General features: G+C 39.6%; 1 protein-coding gene and 1 long non-coding RNA gene across 9 annotated transcripts in view; one reads left to right on the plus strand and one right to left on the minus strand.

Annotated features, from left to right (window-relative positions):
* The window catches only part of LOC124219625 (uncharacterized), a 105,804-nt gene that overhangs the window by 22,181 nt on the left and 63,713 nt on the right, over positions 1-19,910 (minus strand). The gene's annotated exons all lie outside the window — the stretch shown is intronic.
* The window catches only part of LOC124219620 (protein prickle), an 80,771-nt gene that overhangs the window by 12,741 nt on the left and 48,120 nt on the right, over positions 1-19,910 (plus strand). The window contains exons 1-3 of one of the 8 annotated variants that reach the window (XM_046627457.2): positions 13,152-13,402; positions 13,878-14,007; positions 14,085-14,253. The exons of 1 other annotated variant lie outside the window; for it this stretch is intronic. The gene's annotated coding sequence lies outside the window, so the exon portion shown is untranslated. Of the gene's footprint in view, positions 1-13,151; positions 13,403-13,864; positions 14,254-19,910 lie in introns of those variants that run through there. 6 more of the 8 variants (XM_069136404.1, XM_046627458.2, XM_046627459.2 and 3 more) reach the window with 6 other exon arrangements.

Here is a 19,910-nt window from a genome sequence, read left to right on the forward strand (position 1 = left end):
GGATGTTGGCACGTTGTGTTGCGGTGTACGTAAGCAAGATAGAGGCTGAGAATAAGAAGAAGGCTGCAACATGCTTCTGACGGTCTACCATAATTTATTATCCTTCGTACGGAATTACTACGGCTATGCTATTATTTACACTCACGTATTCCAGTTTGCGCAACATTCAGACCGCACCAATACACACCGCGAATCGTTACCGGTGTATTCCTTTGGTTTTTCTTCTCCGCGTTTCAAAGTAGCGACTTTCTAATATAACGGAAACAATTCAACAGGTCTTTTTTTTTTTTACGGGAATCAAGTAGTCGAACAGTTATGCTTGTTTTTATGGGTTTCAAATGAAACGGCAATTATCAGAGACAACTTTTGAAAGTTGTCGTAAAATTATAAACCGCAGAGTGCTACTGGCTGAAGGCTTTTCATATCAACGAAAAGGGTCAGAATCACCGTCACAATAGTCAGACAAGAAATTATCCTGAGAATTAGTTGGTTTGCAAAGAATATAACAGAATTAGAAATATGAAGTTGATGGTTTAAATTTCACGAAGAGATTAGATATATAACCGATATTTCGTTGAAGTTCGCAAAATGAACGTTTTAAAAGGGGGGGGGGGAACAGCATAAAACCTATATTTGATTTCATCTTTTCAACAATAATTCCGAAAACTGACAAGAAAGCGTGTCAAAGTTTGGATGATAATTGAAATTAGAAAGAAGAAGATAAAAAAAAAAAAACGTTCCTTCGGTACAATTTTCGGGTTTCGGGAGAATCTCGTTTTCTTTATTGGCAATTTCTGAAGCTAAAGAAGAGCGAGAAGAGAATAAACGTTAGGGTGACATAACTTAGGTGTAAGAAAATCATCGAAAATTGTTTTCCTCCTTCGTTCGTCTTCGTCGATTTTACGTTCCCTTCGCCGTCTTGAAACGTTCCTTCATTCCTCTCTTTTTCAATTAACACATTTCCCCAACTACGGTTATTTCCTTTGTTAACCGAATAAGCGCGCGAGCCGGTTTTATCGTTTCACGGAGGTTTTCTCACCCGGGAAGAAGAGGCGCCGCCGGAGATTCAAGACTGCACTTCAGAGCCAGGGTTTCCTTCTCTATCCTCCGTAGGAGGCAGACAATTTGCATACATAGCATCTGTCACCAGCCCCTTAGCTACCGCTTCGGCCATTTTCAGCTGCGCGTATCTTCCCGTTTGAATCTATGGATAATGGGGTCCCATTCTTATGCTAAATCGTTGAGAAGGCTGGTTGCGCGCGGCTGCTATTTCTTGTGCGAGGAAATCGCGCCGCTGCGAGCTGATCGGCGTCTCACTCAAACGCGGCCAACGTTCCGTTTAATTAACCCAAAGTTATGTGGAATTCAATAAATTCAACTATTCAAATTTCCCGCCACTCGGATTCCATTCGCGCCCGATCCTCCGCCTACCCCGTGTGTTGCCACGCTTGTCCGGTTGCGTGCTTTCAGGCTTATATGGCCTTTATAATTACCCGGCTAACCAGCGATTCGCTCCCGATTCTGCGCAAAACTGGATTCCTTTTGCGCGCTTCAACGTTTTACAGATAATAAGACCTTCCGCAGCTTCGTGGTTGAGAGTTCTGATCAGTCGTAATCTGAATCTGCGTTACAAAACGAATACAAAAGATCAAAAGCTGCGGTTTACAAAAGCTTGTATTATTTTCTAAAGTACACAACCAACAACTCAACTTTCCGTAATCAAATTTTTACTTTTTAACGACAAGTTCGAGATTGTATCGATGAGCTTCGAATCGATCAGTTGCGGTTTAACTTTTTTCAACCTTACATGACACTGGCATTTTTTTTTTTGCATTAATGTTTTACCGATAGCTGCTCACCTCGTGTAGTATAAATAGTGAATCCATTGTGAGCGCAATGTAATACGTATAGATTGAAATTTTGGAAATCATAGCATCCACAGTATACCCAGAGAGTGGCGAACCGTGCGAGCCAGCGACAGATGTTATTAATGAGAATTTAACAGGAGTTTGGGGCCAGACATCCTACCGCTAATTAAATTAATTTCGGGCAACCCGCATCGCCCCCGAATAATATAACCGAGGTTCGGTTAAACCCGCAAAACTCTTTCGCGTCGTAGTTAATTACGGGAGGCAAATCTGGCAAGCCAATATAACGCCTGAAATTTGATTTCGAAAATCACGTTCCAGCTTTCGCAAATCACCGTTATCATTATTATTATTATTGTTGTTGTTATTATTATCGTCATATTATTTTCTTAAATTTTTGTGTCTTCTTCTTCGAAACCATCGTGAAAAGACATACGTGTATAAAGGAAAGCGGAGAACAAGGAGCGGATAAAATTTCGTGAACGGTGGTGGAATGAAGGGGATGGGGGGGGGTGGTTTCGATATAAGAATGGTGTGTCCCGTGGGGTTCATTGGATATGCCGCGACGTCACAGGAGGAGCACCGGTGTTCCCGATAAAAATATGCGGTACTAGGGACACCATCTGTAGGTTACGGTCTCGACGGGCATAAAATATTCCGCGACAATTCCGTGCGGCTGAACCGCATATATGTGTATACGTGGAATATGCCCGAGGTATACTACTGCAGGATGCGTAGAAATATGAGCGAGAAGAATATTGAAGTTAATATACAGAATGGCGAAGGAGACGAAATCCTCGACTCGGGTTTTATCGGAGCTTGGCGGGGGGTGGAAATTGCGTCAGGAGAATTCAATTAAAAATAATTCGAAAGGGTTTCGCCCTGAGAAAATGGTCCGGTATGATAATGATTTAATTCTACCTTTCATAATTATTTTTTTTTCTGCAACGCAAACGGAAAATGATTCGTCGGTTTATATTTAATTGTACCGAAATAACGATGATCGCTCGTCTTATCCCTCGCATCAATGCGGATCGACGTAAATTCGGACAGTGACTCAAATCCAGGGTTCATTGAAACAAGTTCCGAGGAGCTTGCAAGTCGTTTGTATGTAAACGAGTTCTGTTACTTGCCCCTTTGTTGGCCCTTCGGTGACCGGGATGATCGAGACAACTGGGGGCCATAAACCCTCGGGGTCCAGCCACCTGCATTTGTATACAGGGATGTACGGCAAAGTCACCAGGCTTAGTCAGTTTCGTGAAAACATTGTGGGGCGAAACCGGCTGCAAGGTGGTTTCGAACGCGGATTACTTTGGCCAAAAGTTTATTGGCGTTAGATCTTTCACTTTCCGTAAGGAGAATCGCGTTGAACAGTATTGATACACGATTTTAATGGCAATGCTCGACGCTAATTTGCGAAGTTTCAATCCGAGGTCAACGACCGCGGGATTGAATTACCGATAGCGCCTTAATTCCGAATTATTTTGTGGCGAAACTTGAAGTAAAGAACTCAAAGTTTGATGAAACAAAAGAGTTTCTCAAAGTTTCAAAATGCAAGATACCGAAAATTCGAGTTACGACAGTAGAGCAAAGTTCCAAAGAATAAACTTTCAATAGAGTATATTTAAAAATTTTCTCACTTTCGCACTTTCGGAACTTTGCACTTTCGTAACTTTGAGTAGTCGGTTTTCGTTCCGTCAAATTTGGATTTCTTTACTTTGAGTTTCGCCGCTAAAAAATTCGGAATTAGGCACTTTCGCAACATTTCAAATTCCAAATTTCAACCGTGCCCCGGTTGACGAAGCTTTAACAGTTACTCGGCATAATTGAAACGCAAAAAGTGTATACATATTGTTCTCACACAGTACATAACATATACGTATGAGTTCTGGCTATAAAATTCGATGTCCATTATAAATGTAAAAAAAAAAAATAGAGCTACGTTATGTTTCTCTATCGATATTCGCGAGTCGTATAATACAGCTAATTGTGAATTTGGAACTATTTTTTCAACATCATTTTCAACATTCCTTGTTCGGTGAAACGATGACAACCTTTCTCGAAATCTTTGCAATCGTACGCATATTCTAACAAGTCAAAAATGATCCTGGCACAAAAATTGCCCCCCCACCCACCCCCATAAATAAGACAAGTATTTGATCAAGTTCGCTGCGGTTCCGGATGATCGGAGAATAGAATTAGTTGTAATCTCGAGGCGCGAGTTTGGTAAATATGCTTTGCGTAGCTGTAGCTGGCAAACCGGTGTCTTTCACCCCTCGTCCACTCATCTCGGTTGCTTCTTTCCTGCACCCTTCGCCGATTCTTCACCCTCCCCGTAGTCGTCAGTGCGTTTGGATTCGTTCAAGGGAAGCACGCGCGGATAGTCTCGTTGAGATTGTGTTTTCCGATCGTTGACAATTCTGTTCTTATTTGTATTTTGCTTTCCGACGTTTTTCTTTTCTTTTTTCTTTTTTTTTTTTTGCTTCTTTCACTCGTCTTGTTTATTTCTCCCGTTTTTCCATTCTTCCGCTCTTCCATTCCGCTCCGGAACACAGCTGCGCCACGGGATCGGCAAATAAAGCCAATCGACGCGATTTTTACTACGCGAAAGGGACGCGGGGAAAACGCGACGGCGTTTGGGGTAAATAAAGACAAGTGCTCCATTCCCTCGGGATCCAGCGGAGTTGAACGTCTCTGCGAACCTTCACTGGGAGAGAGAGAGAGAGAGAGAGAGATTTTTATAGGCACGTCAACGTAAAAAAAAAAAGTTCACCCGTTTTTAAGACCTTTCATTCCACGTGTTTAGGCGATAATCGGATCTTGCAGGTTTTTTTTTCCTTTAATTTCCATTTATACCGAATTAGACAAATTTATATCGTATATTTTGAGTCTGAGGATATAACGAGAGTCATTATAATAGCGCGTGCAACACTTTTGACGTGTTCTCAAAACTTACGAATTTGAATTTTTACATTTTTTTGATCGTGTTCCGCAGGTTCTCACGATCGAAACGAAAGTATCTAGCTTGAACAGAAATCTGTACAAGACTTGTTTGTTCCAACTTAAAAAAAAAAAAAAAAGAAACACTCGATTTGTCGGATTTAATGATTTATCTGACATACCGAATAAATTTGAATCTATCTAAATAAAACTTCTAGCCTCTACGATAAATAAATTATCTGTGACGATAGGTTTTTAATACATGCGATAAAAAATTTTCTGTCCGTTTTAGACAATGACCGATAAAAACGTCCTTCTTTCTGACATTTGAAAATGAGAAACCTTGCAATTTTTCAAGACTGTAAAAATAATGTAAGACTATTCGTAATCGTAAATATATTTAAGAATTCGTAAGTAGCTCGTGAAATATCAATTGGAAAGAGAAGAAAAAAATATATATATATATATATATATACACAGTTTTATCAAACAATCACACCGGCATTATTTAGAAGAATGATTTTCTATCTTTGGCTTGTGATGCATTTTTCTTTCTTTCTTTTTACCAACATTTCGAGCTTCTAACGAGCCTGATATTTTTACACCATGGGAATGACCAAGCGCGGCAGATGAGCTGGAAGTAGTAACGTAACAAGAGAGTCGAGAAGAAGAAGAAGAAGAAGAAGAAGAAGAAGAAAAAAAAAAAACTAAATAAAAACAAGATGATTTCTACATTAGGTTCGAGAAACGAACAAGTCATCGAGGCCTTGACGGACCGTGACGTTGGGTTACAGCGCTGTTACACGGACACAAAATCCTCTCTATGAATAAGTTCCACATTATACTCGCACTTCAAGCAACTCGTTACGAGCTTTGAGCCACGCGAAGGTTTCTCTGCTTAAAACTTGAAGGTTTTCATCCAGCGTTTCAACGCCAGTTACGAAGAAGAGTGTGTCTGCAAGTTGTATAATCTAAGTACGTATACTCGTGTGGGAAGAAGGCAAAGAAATCTTCATTCCGGATCCGAAGATGGGAACGTCCGGTTCCTCACCTCGTTCCATTAACCCTTACGCTGCGTAATATTGGTGTAAAGTCGGGGTAGCTGGAAATTCCGTGTCAAAAATCATTGCATAGTGATGTTATTTTTAACAAAATCAAATTTTCAATACGAGAAAAAATTAATCAAGTAACCAAATACCGGGAGATGGATCATTCGACTCGAAAAAAAATAAAATAAATAAAAATTGTAACTCGGTGAATTTTCAATATTTTCAGATGAAAATTGACTGAGTAACTCTCAAGATACGGATATAATTTAAGAATAAAAATATGGAGATACTGAGCGACGAGATTGAATTTTTGGAAAAAGAACGAATTAACGATATTTCAATATTTATTTTGGATCGAATCAGATTGTTCCAAGCGTTTTTTATACACTGAGAAAAATTTCATTCGTTACAGTAACTAGAAAAATTGAGTAAAACAGGTATCGCTGAAAAAATTGTTTGAATATTGTTGGAATTACGAAAAACGAGGCACGCTAGAAAACTAATTTTCACTTTCTACCTGGAAGTGTATTTTTCGATTGTGGTAAAAAATGAAAATAGTTAAGGACTGAGCGGTAACCCGAACTAAAAATTTCTCTCAGTGTATGGATTTTATGGCGAACATGCCGTTGGGTCGTTTTGACCCGATGTGCAGCTTAAGGGTTAAAATCTCCGCGTGAAAAACGACAGAAGAAATGAAAATATACAGGGATATTTGGTAAAGGAGAATAAGGCGACCGAAGGACGTTACTTCAAATTCCGTTGACGTTCGATTTTCATGGGATTTCATCGGAATACCAAATTCATCCCCTCGGCATTCGCATGCGGTAAATATCATCGGAATTGCCGCTAGAAATGCGGTTTTCTTATTCGTTCAGCTTGTTGTTTTCGGAAAAAAGGACGACTTTGACACCAGAGATTTCTGGTTGTTTCTTCGCTGGCTAAGCAATCGGGGACGAATAAGAAAGCGAATGAGAAATAAGGAAATAAAAAAATAAACCTGAGGATAAAAAGTAACGACGCGATTCCGCTGCCCCGTGATGCCCGATAAACGGGGGGAAATGAAACGTTTCTCTTTGAATAGACTTGCCGCTGCACTACGACGGAGAAAATGCTTGCTTTCGTACCTTACACGCAGCCTCTGAAATTCAAAAATTCCACCCCATTTAACATCCAGATTTTCATCTACCGACTTCACTCACCGAGCTGCGACCCCCGCCATTATCCTCGAACCGTTTAAACCCCGTCAAGCGCGTTTTACGCTTGACGTAAATAGCATAAACGGATATCGAATTTGTTAATTTCTTTCTCACAGGTGTACGTTTATTTTCACGTGTCATTTTTCTTCTTTCCAACAATGTACAACGATGAGCGGTGTATAAAAAAAAAACGTCAAGGTTTTATCGTCACCCTTTTATCAAAACCTGTATACGCGACAACTTTACGTTGCGGCTGATTATGAATTCCGAGAAAGATTTTCAGCCGGTGTGAGCTAGCCGAAAGATACGTAGACACAAGCGAAATTCAATACCGTGCACCTCGTTTAATCACAAGTGTGGATCAGATTTCAAAAGTCAACTGAGAAGGTGCTGGCAGTTTCGAACCACGCTGCTGCGGCAGCATTTCAAGATGTTCCGTAGTGAAAAATAGAAACTGTCTCAGCTTTCCTTGAAGTCTGACGACTCTCGAAAAAATGTTTTAAAAAGTATAATAAAATAAAAAATACTACGATTGTGTCGCGCGTTCGTCCTTTGCGATTATTATCTCACATACCTACTTTGGAGTTCTTAGAAACATTTCTCTCGGAGATAAAACTACATTTCACTCGTAAAACCAGCTTTCCTGAATTTTTCCCGATAACGAGGCTTGAGTGAATTTATCTTCAAAAATATTCGAGACATTTTTGTATACAAAGAGAATTCCCGGTCGCGATTACGATACAGTCCCGAACTATTTACAATTGTCGTAAAACTTGTAACCCAAAAATATAGTTCTGGATATACAAAATGAGAATAACATATATCGTTGTAAAATGTTGTTACGCATATTGCTGTTTCGTTTTATTACGATCACTCGTACTTTACTTTCTTTTCATTCGTTCCATATTTAAACAGTTTTTTGCAACGATTGTATCCATTTGTAAGATTTTTTCAATAACTTTAAATTTAAGATCGTAAGTTTGATATCACGTTCGAAGAACGTACGAAGACGCGAAATTTTCCGGCATTTTCCTGCACTCGAAGCTTGTCTCACTCTCTATCTATCTCATTCTCTATTGTACATTGTTCGCTCGAAATTCAGAACGGGGAAATCACCCGGTTCCATTAGACCAGCCGGAGACGAAGAGAGAGAGAGAGAGAGAAAGGGGTTGGGGGTGGAAACGTGCCCCGACAGTATGCATTGGAGGGTTGGAACCCCTCCGACCGGCATACGTTGTGCGTTTTCCATCCTGCAGGGAACCAAATAGAATTGTGGTTGTCGCGCGGTTTCACCCGTTTGAATATATCGCGCCCTGCTTTCGTCAATTGGCCTTCTCCTACGGGGTTTCGAAAGCTCGGCAAGAACCCTCGGATCAGCTACCGAAGTCGCTAATGGTTTAAGATCGATGCCGTCGAGTGGTAAAACAAGAGAAGAGGAAAGAAGGAAAAAAAGGGGGAAAAAAAAAGCTCGCGGGTTGCGTCAAATTCCGAAATTGATCAAGCTGGCCGATGATAGAGTATCGAAAATTGAAAACGATCATAATTTCTATAAAATTCCGAATACGTAGGTATATTACACATCGGAGAGGGTGAATCGGATGATTCGCAAAACGCATCGACGTTCGCCGAGCGTAAAACAAGAATCTCTCAATTCCCGCGAGCATTTTCCGGGGGGCGGGAGAGTTTGTTGGCTCATAAATATTGCGGGACACTTTAAAATGCCTACGGCAGGACCGACGCTTCCACCAGAAAAAGAATCCATAGGATGAAGGTGGTTGGAGGAGGTGGAGGAGAAGCTTCGAAACCGGAGGCACACCATGACATCGCACCGCGTACGTCGCGAGAGAGAGAGAGAGAAAGAGAGAGAGAGGGAGAGTGAAGGACCCCTCGGCAAAGGGAACGAAAAAAAAAAGCGGGAGGTAAGAAGATGGAATAGAAGAAAGGTTCCCCCCCCCCTCCGCCCCCCCGGCACGGTTCCAGCAGTCCTCCTCCACCCGTCGCTGAACATTAGTATTCCACAATCGTGTCGGCTATCCGTCTCTTCGGACAAGAATTCAAACGATTTTGATCGAATTTTCTGATGTCAGCCGAATTCCGTATCGCTGTACAGTATTTATCTTCCCTTTATATTATTATACCTTTCGTCCGGCTAGCGCAATTTTCCCCGCGGCTGATGATAAACGACTGAAATCGTGTACCGATCAGCGTGAGCAGCTTGAAAATCCATGCGCGCCATCTGGTGGAAAGAAATCGAACTAGTCAAAATCAGGGTTAAAACTGATCGTTGACCTGTTTTTTCGCGTATGGATGTTGGAGCAGGTATATTATCGATTACTTTTCATTAATTTATACGACTTGAGTAATTTTAAACCCTAAATGTTACGATTTTACTCCGTTAAAATTGAGAACTTAGGTTATGTGGTGCTGAAATGGCGGTTACAACAAGGTACCGACGTCAGGAGGACATTTTTGAATAACCCTTTACTTCGCGAGTTGAGTAATCAGTTCCGGCAGAGGATGAATGAAGATTACGGTTTTTTCATCGATTTGAAAGATTACCACTTCGTGTATGAGCTTGCGAAGCGGACGGTGCGATACTATCTTCTCCCGATCAGTTTCCGAGAAGATTGATGCGAGACATCAACGAACTACAGATGCGTGAATCAACGGAAATAACCAAAGTTATCCACTATCAAACTTGGCAACTCTCATATCGCAAAGACAACAATCTTTCCCCTCTTTTACTCTCGGACAGTTTATCGCGTTTGGAGAAAAGCCAGCAGCTAATCGGTGAAGGCGAAGGCGAAGTGGTTAAAACAAAAAAATAAACAAATAAAATAAATAAACGTAATTTTTCACTTCTCTCAACGATCTCGGACCGAAATTTTTTCTTCAAACGACAATCGGACGATGCTCGATGGTTTTTACTCTCCCTTTGTCACATTGGCTGCAACGCAGGCGTGCTCCTGAGACAATTGAAACGATACATCAATGACTGAGTGAAGGGACAGCGGCTCTGGGGTGGAAAGACCATAGATCTTGGACCGGACCAGAAACAAGGAGCACAAATCAAGGGCCGCTGGATCCCAGATGTCGTCCTAAGCACATGCCCCAAATTGAACCCACTTTCGCGATTCCGAGTGATAATTATTCGCCTCGGTATTATTTCCTCCTCGATTATTTTCCACGCTTCTGTTTCTCCGATCCTAACTTCGCATGGTCAAAATATCTGGCAATAATTAACTTGACCAACGAGTTCATTTAACGACTTGAGTAATGATACAAAAATTCGATTTAGTCAGATTTAATCCAAGGTGATCTAATCAGCCGGATATGATCAGCAACGGGTTTGTTGATCCTCGAATAAGAATCTTCAGTAATTCGCGAAGCAAACTTGAGCATCGAGATGTCGGATGATGGATTTTGAAAATTATAGAATCATCTGCGTCGCAGTTTCTTCTTCTTCTTTCCGTCATTTGTTTATCCGTTTTCATTTTCAACATTTACCAGGCGAATATCAACCTCCGCACGTAGGCGTTGCTAGGTGAGGTAATTCCTCGTCCCAGCTCATCAGTGGGCAGAGTTAAGCTTGGTGAATATCAATGCGAAGTTGCGCGTCGAGTTCGAGCGCCATGACAGTCCTCGGAATGCGTTCGAAATGCGGAATGAGAGGAAGGTGAAATTACGTTCTTGAAAAATGCGAGGAATGGTATAAAAACATACGCAGCTTTCGAAAGGCGCGGCCCGAAACAATAGAGTACCCGTTAAATTTATTTGAAAACATATTTCGTTAATGTACCTACGTGTGAGAAAAAACTGCCAAATTTCACATGAAAAGATAAACAAGTTTACTATCAATTTCAGAGTAATATCATTTTTATATTACTTTTTTAACGCCTTGAACGTGCAATTCGTCCAAGTCCTTATTATTCGTATTAGTCATCTGGTTCGTAAATAAATTCCTTGCAAATATAATACGACGATCATTGTTTTTCCTCAGCTTCTTATAGTTATAATCAGAAAAATTCTGTGTCTAAAATGAATCGATAGGTAATATAATCGATGATGTTATGTTCTATTGATGAATATGTTCTAGTGTTTTTGAAAATTCATTTCAAGCGATTTTCAGAGAATTCTTTGACACAGAAAAAATGGGCCTTGACAGATAAAAATCAGGCGGGTCATACAATTTTGGTGTGAAATAAAATGGAGGAACTACTTCTGAGAACTGATAATTTGTCAAATTTGTTCGATTTCATTCTACGATGATTCATTTTATTCGCATGACTACTTTCCAGAAGTTTACAAGGACACTTCTTTTTTTATCGCGTTGGTATCGGTGAACATCTAATGCGAGAACATTACTGACGAACAAAAATACTGATATTAACGAATTGAACGTTCAGAAAAAAAAAAGTGTTTCAATCACTTTTTAGAAGATAGTCGTTCGAATCGAATTATGAAGTTGAAAACATCTACTACGGATTTCAAACAATTTTAAAACATTTTGAAATGAAGCATCGATATCTAACTTTTAGTCCATAATTCCGTGACTGTCTGTTGTTTGTATTTCGTAGCTTATGAATATTTGTAAAAATTTGATTGAATGACGATGGAGAAAATCTCCTTACATATGCCTTTACACATTCCCAATTAACAATGATCAATTAACCCTAAAATGGTACGTGCATTTCTTTTTTTTTTACCACACTGAGAGAAATTTGTAGTTCCAGTTACCGATCAATCCTTAATTATTTTCATTTCTTACCGCAATAGAAAAATATAGTTCCAGGTAGAAAATGAAGATTAGTTTTCTATCCGTTACCACAAACTCTAGTATCCGTTACTGTTTTTTCTCATTACGATCACCGTTGCTATATCTTCTCGTAGCTGTTGCGGAAATTTAATGCTCAATGCAATAGATTGACGTTAAATCTTTGTTAACTAAAAAAGTAGAGTAAACCTCACAAACTCATTTCGCGTTGCAATAACCAAAAAAGGATCGACGATAGCGCAAATTGATTACCCGTACCTCGTATTTCGCAATTCCAACATTATTCAAACAGTTTTTTTTAACGATACCTGTTTTACTCAATTTTTCTTTTTACCGTAACAAATGAAATTTTTCTCAGCGCACCAAAACTATACATTGGTCACAAAAGTATACCGCGCGGTCGATTTTCTTCAGTTTTCTTTTTTAATAAGCAAAACGATGTTACCACTTCAAAATTTTGAAAAATTCGAAAAGCGATTAAAAAAAAAAAAACAAAAATTGAAAATTATTACTTTGACGGAAGATTTCAAATCGCCGTGGGGTACAAACGTACTCCGGGTCTCTCGTAGGATTCGACAGTGACGCTCATTCAAATCTTGCGTAAATCTAGCCTGCCATTCCTCTCCTTTGGTCCGCGGATAAACCGGTTCGAGAAACCCGGCATCCTCGTGACATCTGGTTGATCGAGTGACGAGAGTACCGAGCATTGAACTCATCGTCGGAGCGCAAACACGTTGCCTTCACAAAAGCGTTCGCGAGTTTCCGTCACTAATGAACAAAATTTTCATCCCCCCTCCCTCTTATTTTCCCGCAACGCGCGCGTACATCCGTCAATTGTATTTACTATTCATTCGGCTTTCATCGATGAAGAGCCCCGTCGATTCTCGACTAATTTAACGCCCGTCCCCCTCGCCGATTGACGCATCGATTCAATATTTGATCGTGGGATTGACGGCTAAACGGTTAAGCCACGAGCGAGCCGACGAAATCCGAAAGATTTTTCACCGTAGCCGCGTAAAAGAGAAAGAAAGATAGAGGGAGGGAAAAAAAAATTATAATCGAGGAGATAATTTCATCCCCCGTAAAAAAAACCACCCCCGTCATATGGCCAGCCTTGTTTTTACAATTCGACATGTTTACCGAGTGCATTAGGCATCGTGAGGCGCGTGTTTGCTTAGGGGCGGACAATTTGACACTCGGGGGTGGTTTCGGAGCCACGTGCTCGGGGGCGGAATCGACCGAGAAAATCCGAGGCTCACCGAAGCCAAGATTTCAAGTCCCGTGTGACGGAATGCATTCAGTACTCAGCGCGCGCTACCCTGTAACGGCTCGTCTTATCAGGACGATAAAAACCGTGCGTATGCAGGCTCCGAGGAGCCGATTTACCGAGTGCTCGAAATAATGCTCGTCTAATTTGGTTTTTTTTTTTTTTTTTTTTTTTTTTTTCTCAACGATTTCAACGACGGTTCTAATCAATGGTTGTTCATTTCTATCGCCAATGTGATCTGCCTCGTGGGTTATAACGATGCGAACGAAACGGTGATAATTGTAACTTGGGAATAACAGCGAGTAAAGGTAAAGATGCGAAAAACAAAAAAAAAAAAAAAAACAAAGAATTATCTTGCCACTTACGCTGAGAAAAATTTTTAGTTTCGTTTACCGCTCGGTCCTCGACTATTTTCATTTTTCTACCAGAATCGAAAAATATACTTCTAGGTAGAAAATGAAAATTACTTTTACATCCGTTACTATTCTTTCTCACTACGATCACTGTTGCTATATTTTCTTGCAACCGTTGCGAAAATTTAACGCTCGTGCAACGATAAATTGACGTTAAAGCCTTGTTTAACTAAAATAGTAGAGTAAGCCGAACAAACTAATTCTGAGTTGCAATTACCAAAAAGGGATCGACGATAGCGCAAAATGATTAGGCGTACCTCGTTTTTCCTAATCCCAACAATATTCAAATATTTTTTTTTAACGATATTCATTTTACTAAATTTTTCCAGTTACTGTAACAAATGAAATTTTTCTCAGTGTAGATATTTAGTCTGTACAGTTTATACGGCGGTCGTTTCATCCCTTGACAACGTCACTCAATACGTACTTTTGAAACTTGCGACTGTACGTCAACTAGATTGGAAGAAAAAATAAGGAAAAAAGAAAATCTGTAATTTACGGTAAACGCGAACGTGATTAATAATTTCGTCTCCTAATTATCACGTGGGTGAATACTTAAAGTTAATACACTTTAAAGGCTTGAAGCACCGACCACGGTTTTGGGTTGCAATTAAAAACGATACCAGGATGGATCACCGATGAAACGGCGCCAAGCCTTCACGTTTATCCCATTGATCTTCTTCGGCGTAATTCGTAACACAGTCGTATAAACGAGACGGTTGCGTGGAAGAGACGAGCAGCTAATGGTAAGACGAAATAAAGCAATCTTAATAAAAGTTTATGGGCGCAGGGCAGAGACGCCCGGCGATACGGGTGAAATCTATATCCTCTGCATACATGCATCGCGGTGCAGGAGTAGGAATAATAAAAACAACAAGCGTATGAGAGCCGGGCCCCGATAGCGTGACTAAACTTAGTTAACAAATCGAAATGCTTCTCATCGTCGTGCGGCTTGATACGCGGTTTTTTCTTTCATTCCTTTTTCTTTTTTTTTCTTTTCTTCTTCTTCTACCGTTTGATCCTTTTTGCAATAAATATTTACAGCGCCGACTGCGTAATAAGCCTACATTGCAAAGAGTCAATTGTTCGAATCATTTCTAGACAGTATCGTGGAAATTTTTTTCATCCTTCGTTCGAGCTTGTTAAAAAAATTTATATATATATATATATAACCGATTGGTAATCACTCAATTTAGTTCGGAGAATGCAGGTATCCGAAAGTACTTTGTTAAAACTCGTGTACGGTGAATAATTGAAACGATCCGATGACTGAGATGGGTATTAAAAAGGGATTCGGTTTATTGTGTCAGGTGCAAAGTGAACAGTCACGATTGAGTGAAGAAGCGGTGTAACTTCTGCCTCCGTGGTTTGGGATGTGAAAAAATGAAAGAACGAGAGAGAGAAAGAGAGAGAGAGAGGAGAGAAAATAAAGTAAAAAACAGACACCGCTATTATAAACCGTGGAAAGAACGATCTTGGCTCGAGCGATGAGAGGATCGAGTCTGGAACAACGGCGCGAGGATCGGCAGCTAGAGAATGAGATTTTTTCGTATTAAAGTGTGAAGATATTACACCGTCGTTACCAAACCCGTGAATAATACACCTCAGTCGATTTACAAAGAAACCTCGCGTCCTGCTTAAAATTGCCCCAAATTATCCAACGAATCCGTACGAATTTCAGCATGATCTTATACGTGTGTCGAATTCGCTCGATTATGATTTAATATTAAACGTAAGTTTGATCGGTGATTTATTGTGCAGGGGAAACGTTGAGAAAATTTACAATCGTTCGATAAAAAATTTAAAAATAAATGTTAAAGTCGGTTATTTTAATCGGATATTTGGTTCAATAAACCGTGTACAATTTCACTGGTAGCGAGTAATTTTATTCATCTGATATGTATTTTTGTGTAAACTTATTTCACTCCAATTTCAAGTTCGATATGATTTTTAATCGTGATAACGCGAAGCGACTTGTGAAGAGAAAGGTTGCCATTTCTTCACATACACGTATAATATATATTCAAATGATCGGAATTAGTATCTCCGATGATTTTCTCATTACTCCTCGAAACAGTCCGAGCAGCGGCTTAACTTTCGCAGGATATGAAAACCGTAATTGAAGCAGGGTTGAATAATCAAAGTTTTAATTCAGTGTTTATCACGAATGAAAAGCAGGACTTCGTTGTCCGAATTGGATCAGGGTTAAATCCTTCTCAGCACTCGGTAATAACTCTCGTGCCGGTTTCTTGTACGGGAATTTGTTTCCGAGCTTTCATTTTCTCTAAAACAATGGGTTAGGTTACGTGCCAGGTTGATATAAAGATAGGATGGTCGCGGGGCTTTCGTGTTCGAGCCCCATAAAGCACGAATCTGCCTTTGCCGGGTTATTTCTCCTCCACTAGACAGTGTTTGCCGTCCCAAACCATAGCCAGCCATGGTACGTGGAGAGAGAGAGAGAGAGAGAGAGAGAGTGTGTTCAAGCCTTCGCGGCTGAATGTTCAATGCCCCTGATGAGAATCGCGGTGCTGCACAGTTCTGCACCCCTGCACGATTTCCACATGCGTTTTCTCCTCAATCTATGGGAACAAACCCCATTGTTCGGAATTTGTATCTGCGCCAATTAGGGTGTTTCAGGAAAGAATGATCTTCCATTTTCCAGTAAGGTAACCCATTAAAAAGTTTGTTTGGGTTAAAAGAAAGATTTTGTCAAAAGACGAGCGTTCTGCGTCATGTCGAAAATCACGGTCATTTAATTTTGCACCTTTTTTTTTAACATTGTTTGGAATCAGCGAAGAAACACGTTGTGGCACTTCAATTATTGTTTCTTTCCTGACACTTGTATTCGACCCAAAGTTCACGATCCGTAACACAACGATATATCAACCGGAAATCTTATTCTCCTAAATTAAGAGTTCGTATTGAATTGTCACTATTTTATGAGATCGAATTAATAATGTAAAAGTCGTCAGATACGCTTTCTCAAACATCAATTGGAGATTTAATATTACAACTGTGGGTCTTCTTATACAGTGACGTAAATTGACGTTACGATCGATATAAGCAATAGAAAAATAATTTTCACTAACGATACTTCACAAGTTTAAAAGAAATGTTCAAAAGCAAAAAATCAACTGAACGTGATCTTCCACATAACGCAAAACGCTCGTCTTTTGACAGAATCTTTCTTTTAACCTAAAAAAAAAATTTTTAAGGAGTACAGCGGTGAAAAATCGGTGATTATTTTTCTTCTGAAACATCAAATAATGTCTACACTGCAACCCTGGATTGAAACAAAATCAAATTCACCGTCTAGATTTCGTAATTAATTCTATCTTGTACGATTAACCCAATTTTCACGACGTAGTAATCGTTCAATTTTTCTTTTAGAAAATTTCCTGACTAGCCATAAATCGTGGCGATATTTTATCCTCTCTTTTCTTCTCTGCACCTCTCTCTCTCTCTTTAACATGTCGTAATCGATAAAAATATATCAGTCGCGCCCCAGATCGTGCAAAGTGTCACTCGAAGCTGTACAAGTCGAGGGTGGAGGGTGAAAGTAAGCGAGAGCGAGTCACTTTGGGGCGGTGAAAAGTCGAAGTCGGTACTGGGAATAAAGTGCGCGCTATTGTGTTCGGAGCTTGCGAAAGGTTTTTCCTTCCATCGGTTTGCTCTCGAAAATGAGCGAGAAAGGAGAAATCGAAGTCGGACGTACGTGTGAAGACGTTAAACAGATTTTCCAAACTTTTCACCGCTGTGAAGATATTGCAAGCTTAACCGGGATTCCCTTCCGCCTTCGAATTGACATATACAAAGAGCAGAGCCCTGCTTTCCTGCTTTTCACCTTCGCGATCCTCGTAAATCGTCGAACCATAACGGGGGTGAATTTCTCCGCCAAGAGAAAAAGAGTAGAAATTAATGCTGTACGATTTAGCCGGTCAAGACAGTTAACTGGGCTGATTAGCTGAAAGTTAGCCGGCTAAAACAATTAGCCGAACAAAATAGTTGGCCGGTTAACCGGCTTAGTCGGTCAAAATCAGCTAATCGGCTAATTTTAACCGGCTAAATCTGAAAGTCTACAAAATCAACAAGCAAATGAATTTTTTAACTTTCGGATCCGAACTTGCAGCTGGAATAAGTTTTATTTTATTATTCACTTCACAGAATTATTGTCAATCAATTATCCAAGGTGTCTTAAAAGTTGATCAGTCAACAATAATCGGCTCAGCTAAGAATAAATATTAACGTCCGTAAAATCGTGATACTTGTTTGGGTAAAATTTTCAAAGTCACTTACAAAGCTCCGCATATTTTCGAATAAAAACTTAATCCGTATATTTCCCAACTGAAGTTACCATATTATTAACTGATACAAAAATCGGCTGAGCTCAAAAACCCCTCTAATTTTAAGTGAAAAATGTTTATTCATGTGGTATTTTACTTTGAAGTTCGAATCGAAAAGGAGAAAAATTCATTCGCTTATTGATTTTCTTCATTTTTAGATCTGGCCAGTTAAAATTAGCTAATTCGCTACTTTTGGCCAGCCTAGTCAGTTAACCCAACGTAACCATTTTGGCAGGTTAATTACTTCAGCTAATTAGCCAAGTTAACTGTCTTGGCTGGCTATGCCGGCTAAATCTTACAGCACTAGTAAAAACTGTACCTTAGGGATGATAACGAGAAATTCTGCCCTCGGAAGGTGAAAACGTTAACTATAACGGTCATTTTACAATCAGCAAAAGCGGGGGGAGTATTTTTTGACTTCTAATTGTGGTTGAGGACGTTTCACTTTCAGAGTGAGAAAAAAGAGAGAGAGAGAGATAGGAGCGAGATAAACTCAAAAACATCCTTTCGTAAGCTCTCGATTGTACGGTTGGAGGATGCTAATTAACAAGAATATTTGAAAAGATTCAAGAGCGCTTGCATTCGCTGTCTGTGCAGCGTTATTAGTCGCGCTGTACGATCAAAGCGGTTACAGTTTTAATTAACCGAATTTATCGCGCTCATACCGAGTGCGTGTACACAATGTGACTCGGGTTCGTTCTTTTGGAGAAAAACAAATTCCCAAGGACTCTCGGCCCTCATTTCTGCGCATTTTTGTTCGTCAAGCGTGTAAAAAGTTAGTCTGACAGAGGATGAACAACGAAAGAACTTGCAAAGTTTTTCGGATGAAAAGTTTTGTGGAAATTGAAATGATGGTGAAACGAGGAAAAAATTTCCAGTCATCGTTATTTCACAGTTTTTGATCATTTTTACTTCTTACCGTGAGCGAAAAATTGAAAAATATAATTACCGGTACAAACTTAGAAATGATTTATACTGTTAAGGTTGCTATTATTTTTAATTATGGTACCTGCGACAATAAATTGATGTCAAGACCTTGTTAAACTGTATAAACGTTTTAAACCAGAAAAACAGGTTTAATGTTGTAATAATCAGAGAATGTTGTATCGAAAACTATAAACACTCTAAATAGTTATTTGTAGCACATTATTTTATTTTGTGTTCTCATTTCAATAATACTTTCACGGCTGTTGAAACGATGCTTATTTAATAGAATCTACAATAAGTATAAACCCTAACGACTAAAACTTTTGACATTTGAGGTCCAGTTTCGATACACGGTCGCATGTATGGGTGGGCAATTACATAGACGAATCACAAGGCTGGGTTGATTAGAATGCGTGTTTCATAGAGCTGTTAGCGTATCTATTAAATCTAGGCACTCGAGATCAGAATAGCCGGTAGGAATTTTTATTGCACCCCGAAGCGCGTTTATAAACGTAATTCCAGATATAACAGATCCCGTCCAAAGATGGTTGGCCGGATTTTTTCATTTATTAACGGCGTTTTTCCCTGGCGTAGAAAAATAAGGTGAGCAATAAAAATTCTCGATAAGCTTGAAAAGAGCGCAATTAACCTTCCATAAATTCACAGACGGTAATTTCCAGGATTGAGTAAAATTGGAGGTGCACTGAGAGAAATTTTTAGTTCCGGTTATCGCTCGGTCCTTAACTATTTTCATTTCTTACCACGATCGAAAAATATACTTCCAGGTAGAAAATGAAAATTAGTCGCAAAATGGTTACGCGTATCTCGTTTTTCCTAATTCCAACAATATTCAAACAGTTTTTTTAACGATACCTGTTACACCCAATTATTCCATTTACCGTAACAAATGAAATTTTTCTCAGTGTAGTTAAAAAAAAATTTCTCACCTAAAGATGAGAAAAACAAATTCCTGAAAATACGAGTCGATATTTAATACCTAGTTTTCCGTTTCCTTATTTCCTCTTTCAACCCCGTGAAACGCGATGCGTCAAAAGTAATTTTAGTCTGGGAAAATCTAGTAGCGTCAGCGAAGCGTGCGGGCAGCGGAATCGGCGGCGGTCAATTTGTCCTGG

The sequence above is a fragment of the Neodiprion pinetum genome, chromosome 5, assembly GCF_021155775.2.
Source record: "Neodiprion pinetum isolate iyNeoPine1 chromosome 5, iyNeoPine1.2, whole genome shotgun sequence".
In the NCBI taxonomy this organism is placed as follows: domain Eukaryota; kingdom Metazoa; phylum Arthropoda; class Insecta; order Hymenoptera; family Diprionidae; genus Neodiprion; species Neodiprion pinetum.